The sequence below is a fragment of the Triticum dicoccoides genome, chromosome 5A (assembly GCF_002162155.2).
Source record: "Triticum dicoccoides isolate Atlit2015 ecotype Zavitan chromosome 5A, WEW_v2.0, whole genome shotgun sequence".
In the NCBI taxonomy this organism is placed as follows: Eukaryota; Viridiplantae; Streptophyta; class Magnoliopsida; order Poales; family Poaceae; genus Triticum; species Triticum dicoccoides.
In genome coordinates this window covers 318,028,619-318,039,162 of record NC_041388.1, presented here as the reverse complement: position 1 = coordinate 318,039,162, position 10,544 = coordinate 318,028,619, and positions in this window count along the sequence as shown.

The following is a 10,544-nucleotide window of genomic DNA, read 5'->3' as shown; positions in this document are numbered from 1 at the left end:
GTGGTGTGGAGGGCTGGATGAACAGTAGACGGTGGAGGGGTGCCCGTGGAGGGGTGGTTGAATAGGACCTCGTGGTGTGGAGGGCTAGATGAACAATAGACGGTGGAGGGGTTGTTGAACAGTAGCCGGTGGAGTAGCGCGCGGTGGAGGCTGGATGAACAGGAGCCCGTGGAGGCTGGATGAACAGGAGCCCGTGGAGGCTGGAGGAGGTCGACGATGGAGATGAACAGTATCCCGTGGAGTCCCGTTTTGCGGTATGCCACACCCCTCCCGATGAACAGGAACCCCGTTTCGACCGTAGCGCTCCAACACAAGTCTGTTTCGTCCGTTTTGCGGTATGCCGCACCCCTCCCGATCAACAGGACCCCCGTTTCGACCGTAGGAGGTCCGTTTCCTCCGTTTTAGGGTACGCCAGACCCCTCCCGATGAACAGGATCCCGTTTCGAACATGGCCGGTCGAACACAAGTCCGTTTCCTCCGTTCTGCGATACGCCAGGCCTCGTTTCCATCACCTATTCCGTCCAAGCCCTCCCGATGAACACGACGCATTCCATTGCCTCCCCATGAACACGACGCATTCCGTTGCCTCCCCATGAACATGACGCATTCCGTTGCCTCCCCATGAACACTACGACGACGTTGTTTCTCTGTTCTGATCCAGCCATGTACACGAGCCCTGGCCGTATGTATGCGTGAGTAGGCGTTTGAGACCCCGCCCCTATGTACACATACGTGGCCATATTTTCTTTCTTGCACCCTGGCCGCTGTACGTACGTGTACATGCTACGTGCGCGCCTCTACTACGACACGTGCACGCCTCTACATCGACCAATATATATGTACGTACATGTTCCTGACCAGAATGATAACGCTACGTACGCTTCGACCAGGTGGGTCTCGACTGGCAGGCACTTCCTTGCGTGCGAAGATGTAGCTGGTGGGTCCCAGCAGTCAGGGGGGCGAAATACGGTGGCCCGTCCGGTGGGTCCCCGCTGTCAGGTGGAGGAATAATTATTTTGCACGTAATAAGGAGGCACTTCCTTGCTGCGGCCGTGGACCCAGCTGTCAGCCTCTCCATGTACAGTCCACGTCCGATGGAAGCCGTTCCTTGACCACATTGACCACGCCGCGCCGAGAGCACCAGGGCGGTGGACGACGGCGAGGCCTAGGAAGGGGAAGACGCAGAGCCGGGGAAGACGCGGCAGTGGATGCCCACGCGTAGAGGAGTACGAGGGTTCACTGGTTCGCGGCGGTGTGAGGCTGTCATTGCTGCAGAATAACAGGGGGTGTGGGTGAGTAGAGGGATGGCCTGGCCAGCGGTGGGAGTAGTAGGGGGTGGTGAGGCCTCCACCGCATCGCAGCCGGCCACGGGAGGCAGGAGCACGAGGCACGACCGACGCTAGTTTGGGCGGCTGGAGCAAGAATACCAGAGGTTGAAGAAGCACTACGACCATTGGATGGACATCGTACGGTAACTGGAGCTAGAATCGTGCATATTTACTAAGTTGACAAAGCCCTCCATCCCCGTCAACTTAGTAGGCCCACAAGTTAGCCTCCCAACAAGGTGGGTCCCAGCTAGCAGGGGGTATTCATTTTTTTGAGCGTAATAAGGAGGCACTTCCTTGCATGCGAAGATATAGCTGGTGGGTCCGAGCTGTCAGCGGCGGTAACGTTTTTTCGCAAAATACAGAGGCCCTTTCGGTGGGTCTCTGATGTCAGGTGGAGGAATCATTATTTTGCGTGTAATAAGGAGGCATTTTCCTGCGCGTGGCCATGGACCCAGCTGTCGGCCTCTCCACGTACAATCCACTTCAGATGCATGTCGGTCGTTGACCATGTTGACCAGGCCGCGCCGAGAGCACCAGGGCGGTGGACGACGCTGAGGCCTAGGAAGGGAACGACATGGAGGCAGGGAAGACTCGGTAGTTGTTTCCCATGCGGAGGGGAGTACGACTGTACGAGGGTTTACTGGGTCGTCTGCCGTCGCCAGAGAATAACAGCAGGTGTGGGTGAGTAGAGGGGTGGCTAGGCCTGCTATGGGAGTTTGGTGGGGCGGTGAGGCCTGCGCGGCAGCATAGTCGGCCGCGGGGAGGAGGGAGCAGGCAGTCCCGCCGGCGTTTGTTTGAGCGGCTGGAGCAGGAAGAGCAGAGATTGAAGAAAGCACGACGGCCGCTTGATGGACATCCAACAGTCACTGCTTGTGCGTCAACCTTTTTTTAGGAAAGCCTCAAATCTGTGGAAAATAGCATACAACCAATCTGCCATTATTTCTAATAATTTACAGCGCATTTGCTAATTCTTAAGGTTTTTTTGGAACCCATATTCTTTTTGTTAGCATTACAGCCCATATTGTGGCCACGGTTAAAAAATTAATGAAATTTTGCATATTCCGGTGCGGTCCGAATTGTTTTTAATCCCGAAATTTCGACTCACATTCAAACTGATTTTAAAAATAATTGTATATCAATATAAAATCCAACAAATTCTCCATGCATAAAAATTAATGTAATTTAAAATCTCGAAATGAAAAAAAGATATTTTAAACTAATTGCCGGTTTGATGTGTTTTAAAAATGTACATCCCATTTCTCATTATTGATTAGCCATTTTCTCGGCTAGCCGAATGAAGCTCTCCTCGTCTTGAAAGATTTGCAGCCCTATAGGCCTGACAAAGCGGCTTACTTGGAAAATCACAAAAAAACTGGGCTGTGGCCGTGGACCCAGCTGTCAGCCTCTCCACGTACAGTACTCTTCCGATGGAAGTCGGTCGTTGACCACATTGACCACGCCGCGCCGAGAGCACCAGGGCGATGGACGACGACGAGGCCTAGGAAGGGGACGATGCGGACCCGGGGAAGATGCGGCAGTGGATGCCCACACGGAGAGGAGTACGAGGGTTCACTGCAGGGTTATAAATGATCTACTCGAATAGCCGTGTCCGCGTAAAGGACTTCTGAGTTGCCTATAACAGTTCATAGACAAGTGAAAGTGGATACTCTAAAACTCGCAAGATAAGTGTGAGTGCTATGGATGGCCTTCTCGTAGGGAGACGGGAGCGGATCCATAGTGGTGTATTGAATGGTGAATATGTGGACTCGTGTGCGCCACCTCAAAAGAGTTGCTTGCAATCGTAGTTCAGGTTAGCCACTGAGTCAAAGCTGGCTTGCTGCAGTTAAACTCCACCAGCCCCCTTGTTGATACTGATGCATATGTAGCTAGTTCTGATGTAAGTCTTGCTGAGTACCTTTGTACTCATGTTTGCTTAATTTATGTTTTGCAGAGAGATTTCAGTCTCGCTAGTAGTTCCGCGTGGACTTCGATGTTTAGCTTGATACCTCAGCTATGATCTGGTGCCCTCGGCAGGATCTGGTAGATAGTCAGGCTTCTCAGCCTTTTTCATTTATAGATGTCTGTACTCAGACATGTTAAAGCTTCTGCATGTGCTTTGGTTTGTATGCTCGGAATGTTGGGTCATGAGAACCATGTTTGTATTTCTGGCTCCTCGGAGCCTAATGAATAAATACTGAGTCGTAGAGTTATGTTGTGATGCCATGTTGTATTTACACATATCGAGCATATTGTGTGTATGATTGAAATTCTTGGTATGTGTGGGATCTGACAATCTAGTTGTTTATCTTTGATAGCCTCTCTTATGGGGAAATGTAGTCTTGTGCTTCCATGAGCCATAGTAGTCCGCTACAGCCCGGTTCGCCGGAGTCCTGCTAGCCCAGCACTACTGCTCAGGACACTTGACTGGCCGACATGTGTTTCATTTCGTTCCTGTGTCTGTCCCTTCGAGGAAATGTCACGCGGTGACCTCCGGAGTCCTAGCTAGCCTACTACAGCCCGGGTTACCAGAGTCCTGTTAGCCCAGTGCTACAGCCCGGATTCACATGCTGCTGACCGACATGTTCGAAGTTGATTCATGTATGCCTGTCCTCATGGGTTAGTGCCGCTTTGGGTTCACGACTAGCCATGTCGGCCTGGGTTCTCTGTCATATGGATGCTAGCGACACTATCATATACGTGAGACAAAAGGGCGCAAACGGTCCCGGGCCATGGTAAGGCAACACCCGTGGGAATACCGTGCGTGAGGCCGCAAAGTGATATGAGGTGTTACCAGCTAGATCGATGTGACTTGGAATCGGGGTCCTGACAGATAGCATGGGCCAGCGATGGGAGTAGTAGGGGGCGGTGAGTCCTCCGCGGCATCACAGCCGGCCATGAGAGGCAGGAGCACGCGGCACGACAGGCGCAACTTTGGGCGGCTGGAACAAGAAGACCAGAGGTTGAAGAAGCATTACGGCCATTGTATGGACATTGTACGGTCACTGGAGCTAGAATCATTCATATTGACTAAGTTGACAAAGCCCTCCATCCTCGTCAACTTAGAAGACCCACAAGTCAGCCTCCCACCATGGTGGGTCCCAGCTAGCAGGGGGAGTATTCATTTTTCTGTGCGTAATAAGGAGGCACTTCTGGTGGGTCCGAGCTGACAGCGGGGGGGAACGTTTTTTCGCGAAATACGGTGGTCTGTCAGGTGGGTCCTAGCAGTCAGGGGCAAACGTTTTTTCACGAAATACGGTGGCCCGTCCGGTGGGTCCCAGCAGTCAGGGGGGAAACATTTTTTCCGTGAAATACTGGTGGCTTGTCCGGTGGGTCCCTGTTGTTAGGTGGAGGAATAATTATTTTGCGCGTAATAAGGAGGCACTTCCTTGCGGCTGCCGTGGACCCAGCTATCAGCCTCTCCACGTACAGTACTCTTCCGATGGAAGTCGGTCGTTAACCACATTGACCACGCCGCACCGAGAGCACCACGGAGGTGGACGACGGCGAGGCCTAGGAAGGGGACGACGCGGAACCGGTGAAGACGTGGCGGTGGATGCCCATGCGGAGAGGAGTACAAGGGTTCACTGGTTCGGCTGCGGTGTGAGGCTGCCGTCGCCGCAGAATAACAAGGGGAGTGGGTGAGTGGAGGGATGGCCTAGCCAGTGGTGGGAGTAGTATGGGGACGATGAGGCCTCTGCGGCAGCACAGCCGGCCATGGGAGGCAGGAGCATGCGGCACGACCGGCGCTGCTTTGGGCGGCTGGGGCAAGAAGACCAGAGGTTGAAGAAGCACTACGGCCGTTGGATGGACATCATTGACCACGCCGCGCCGAGAGCACCAGGGCGGTGGATGACGGCGAGGCCTACGAAGGGAACGACACGGAGCCGGGGAAGACATGGCAATGGCTGCCCACGCGGTGGAGAGTACTAGGGTTGAGTGGTTCGGCTGCCGTCGCCGAAAAATAACAGGAGGTGTGGGTGAGTAGAGGGATAGACAGGCCAGGGATGCGAGTATTATGGGGCCGTGAGGCCTTCCCGGCAGCACTGCCGGCCACGGGAGGCGGGAGCAGGCGGTTCCGACGGCGCTGGTTTGGGTGGCTGGGGCAGGAAGACCAGAGACTGAAGAAGCACGATTGCCGTTAGATTGACATCTAACGGTCTGACGCTGGTAGAGTCGATTGTTGACTAAGTTTCTTTTTTGAGAAACCTTGTGTACGCATGAACTTAGTAGGCCCACAAGTCAGCCTCCAAATCTGTGGCAGACAACATAAAGCCCATTTGCTATGTTTTATAATTTGCAGCCCATTTGCTAATTCTTAAGTAATTCATTACCGTCCATTTTCTGCTCAGGACAACGGTCAAAAAGTCCAACCTTATTTTGCATATTTCGATGGAGTCCTAACTGTTGTAATCCCGAAATGATAAAAAAAATTAAGAACTTATTGATTTGCCAAAAAAATCGTTTTGTTTTTGTAAGCAAATAAGACGTGGGACAATTTAGTTGGTTTAAGGGAAAACCAGTGGTAAAAAAATCAGCGCTGGGTGGGAAAAAACAACAAAAATATGGATGTAAATATGAAAAGGGAATTTTATGTGTTTTCAATATAATGATACGTGTGTATGAACTAGTAAAACTATAGGTGGAGATTAGAAAGCGGATGTAGGACATGCGTTTCAAGAGGAAAATAGAACCGGGCCGTGTGTTTGATTCAGTAAAAAAACTTCCTGCGGATGTTGTAAGTCAAAATATAACTAACGCTGGTGGGCCAGAGGCCAGTAGATACCTGCTGGATCTTTGTGCCCCGTTGTTGTCATGGGCTGGGCCTGTTACAAACAAAACAACCCTGGGCAATCTATAGCCCAGTTGAAACTTGCTCGACCTGAAAAAACAATATACATGCTCAATAAACGAGAGAATTCTGCAAGTACAGACTGATAACTGGGATGCAACATGGATATTGATTTTTTATCATGATAATAAGTGCATGCACTTGTTTCGAAAAATTGGAGAACTGGGAATTCGAACGGCGGGTGCTTATGCTACCCATCAAATAAAAATCAGGTGCCTGAAAATTCGTTTCGAAACAAATGATTCAGCTTTATATCCACGTCGACCCTCGGCATGATGGTTGGAAGCAAATGCAAGTTCATACCAAAAGATCGTTAACAGCAATACCAACTTGCAGACGACAAGGTAGTACAACTACCAATACCAAACTAACTTATAATCTTTTTACTCCTGGCCCTAGTGTTCGTCTGTTAGAAAATCTTGCAAAGGACAAGCTCCCGCTCCTTCTCTTTCTCCAGGTCTCCGAGGTGGTACTGGTGCATCACCCAGTTGGTCCTCTGCTGGTCGAAGTTCTTGTTGGTGTGCAGCACCAGAACCTTTTTTGCTGCCCGTCTGCCTGCCGTTGACCATCACCGGCAAGGTATTGCCGGTCTTGTGCCACATCGCGTGCATGCCGCACTCCGACTGTATCTCGCGACGCGTCCACGCGCCCCTTTTGAATGCCCTGGAATTGCGCTGGAAGAAATGCTTCCTTAGGCCACTTAGTGTGATACCTGCAGTATTGTGGAATACAGGTTTTAGTGTACCTAGATGGCATTTTTATAACATCTTTGGCATGTTGCAGTCACTTGTTTCACTTTTTATTAACTGTCAAATTGTAATTGCTTCACCAGTTCTGCATCTAAAAAGAAAAATAGAGCTATAAACAAAGGAATATGTTGGTGCAAGTAGACGGCCGATCGGTGTCTTACTTGGAAGTTTCTCAGGTTGGGTGTAACATATGCCGTGCTTGCTGTCGATGGTTGGTATGAACAAATCGATGAGAGACTGAGAAATCTCGCGCTGTCAGCACTCACTTTGGCCTCAAGGTGCTCGATCAGCTCCTGATCCGTGGGATTGAACTTGACGCCAGCCGGCAGCACGGGCCAATCCTTGTTCGACTTGCATTGGTAATTCCAGTTATATGGTACTCAATGTATGATCAATCGACTATTTTAAGTGAATGATGAAAGATTTCGACAGATAAGTGGTACTCCAAATCTGAAGTCCAGAAACCCGAACACGCCGCCGGGATTCTTGTGTCACCTCACGCGCAGCGTGTTGTCACGTCAATTCAATGTGTGGACATGATGAATAATTTGGCCGACGTATACTAGTACTACTACTGTACTAATTACTAGTCGTATTTAGTGTCACAAGGCCGTTGCATGTTGTAATTAAGGATGGACATGTAGCCTATACCTACAGCACAAGTTGGTGCATTAGTCAATCAACATTGATTTAGATTAAAGTCTAAATGCATTGGAAGTGTAGATGTACATCATGTAGTACACTCTTTGTTGGAAGACAGAGGGAGGACCCATGCATGCACTCACATACACAGCCAGGGCGGTTCGCGTGCAAGGGTTGGACTCGTGTCGCGCCTGCGTAAAGTTTTGTTTAACTGATTTCTTTGATCTACCAACTGACAGGTGGGACCCAGAAACTAGGTGACAATTTAACCAGTCAACAAAGTGCCACGTCAACTATGTGGTCGGTCAGTAGGGTGCAATACGGTGCTCTACGATGAGCTAGTGATCGCATAATCGCCGCAAAACTATATATAGTGACCGTAAAGAGCATACGGTTACATACGTTGACCGCCAGTGTATTTTTCTCGTTTCAAATTAAGCCATATTAATCGGAAAGGACGCAGTATGGACTACTACTAGTAGTACTAGTACTGCTTTGATGTGTCCCGTCAACTCGCCGAACGAGGAGAAGCTTGCTTACTATGCCTCTCCCTCACCCACGCGCGTGGTGGTTCGCAGGACGAGGAGAGGGTTTTGACTACAGTTCCCTCTCCCTCTCCCTCTCCCTCTCCCTCGCCCTCGCCCTCGCGGTGGACGTGTAGCAGTTCAATCGGTGTCAGATTGCCAGAAGCATATTGTACTGTAGTATCATCATTGTTGGACCTTCGGAAGAGGCGAAGAGCCAAGTGCAAGGTTCACACGAGTATGAACTGTTGAACCTCCCGAAGAGGCAAAGAGCCAAGCACAAGGTTTTATAGGAGTTGTCGTCCTAGTAGGAGTGTACTAGTACAACTATAGTGAATGATGCTACTGTATCATGTCGCCATGTCACGTATATCCAAAGCTGTGCCACCTTTTTTTCTCAAAGAGCGTGTTGGAGCCCATGCAACAACCACACAAGTTGCACGTACACATAATACATTTACTAGTAATAAATTCTAAACGACAAATGACAGTATGCCACACAAGTTCATCTCCAACTCATGTGATAAATTTGTGCACGACTAGTCTACATATATTCACAGCGCTACTGTTCACAATTACCGTACTCCACTTACACGTTATAGATGGGCTACATGTCCTCCTCCAGGTTCCAGTCCTAGGTGTTCTTCATGGATGGCACGATCCATAGCGGTGGGCAATGTGAATCATTGTCGCAGCTTTCTAGTCCGGTTCCACACGATGGAGACTCATCCAAGTTGAAGCGACATAAATCAGGGATAGCGTGTCCCAGCATGTCGTTCATCCGGCGGTGTGCACTGAAGACACAACCATGCTTCATGAACGGCAGGCCTTCCATGTCGTGCACGAAAGGTGGCATCCGCTTCACAATGGGGTAGCTGTTCCCGATGAGTGTCCAAGAGTGTTCCTCGGCACCCACGTAGCATCACGGGGGTCGTACTCGGCGCCGTTCATATGGTACACGCGGCATCCCAGATCTGGACACATGGTGACGTACAAAGTCAAGGTCCATGCATAATAATGTTGTGCTCAAATGTGGCGGTCAGTAATACTGTGTAGCAAATAGTACTACTATGGTATAGAGGAAGTAAAATAACCGGCTTATTATATATAGCCACTCTTGGCTACATGGATGAGATAGTAAGACATGGAAAAACAAAAATGGTGGTAGCTAATGGGTTCAAGTCTTCAAGGGCCTAGCTAGCTATACACATTCTCCAAGGTAAAAAGCACTCCTACTAGTACTACAAAGTATACTACTAGTACAACAATGAAAGAGAAGGCGAGAGGGTTAAAAAATGGAATACCTGGGTAGATGGTGATGGTCCGATCGTGGTAGATTATGTGACCATGTTGCACATCAGTGGTACCATTGGTAACGACACTACTAGGAAAAGGCCTACTAATGGCGCACCAGTTTTGCCTACTAATGGTGCATCACTGGTGCGCCATTACTAGCACGCCACTAGTAATTTTTACTAATGGCGCACCACTTGTGCGCCATTAGTATCTGGTATACTAATGGCACACCATCCAGTGCGCCATTAGTATATAACACCATGCGCCATTAGTGTGCCTCCCAGGGGCCATATTTAACCATGTGCTTTGGCACACTAATGGCGCACTACGGATGGATGCGCCATTAGTATACTTGGCATACTAATGGCGCACTCTGTAGTGATGCGCCATTAGTATGAATATTAGGTTTTTTTTACTTTTCTGATTTTTGCACATGTTACAAAATATATTATTTGACAGAATATAGACAGTAGCACACAGCAACAACAGATTCATCGAATACAATAGAAGATTAGTCTCCGAATACAATTCATCATATTAGTCTCCGAATTCAAAAGACCGAACAAAGATAAAACATTACAAGTCTCGAGACCGCGAGTATCGAGTTTTTCAGAAGTAATACTAATCCTAACAAGTCCTACTAACCATCATCATACAACTTCTACTCGTTATTCATAACAAGTCATACGATCATCATCTTGATAGTCTTCGAACCAACCCTACTTAATTGTTCTTAGCACATGATCATCAGTATTAGGCAGGACCTAAATACCCTATTTAAGCTAAAATAGCATAAAACAATATAGACCCTGACTCTCCATTATGGAGAATGGAGAACATCCTGTCTCCAATTCTTGCGCTTCGCTTCCTTTTGCTTCCAAGAAGCTCCTTACGACTGTCCATACATTTTTCCATCCTTTGATTTTCATGTCTCCACTTCTTTTAGAAATCTCGTATGGACAGTTGAGATTCGTAGGACGACCTGACTGTATGTTCAAAACATTAACACTACCTTTCAGATACATCATATGAGGCACACAATTCTCTGGGATTATCTGTTGAAAAACATAGTAATAACTTCATAGTTAGCAATGATGTACTAGTTTTAGAAGTATGCAAAATATGCACGGATGTCGTAATAGTAAAAATCTTACCA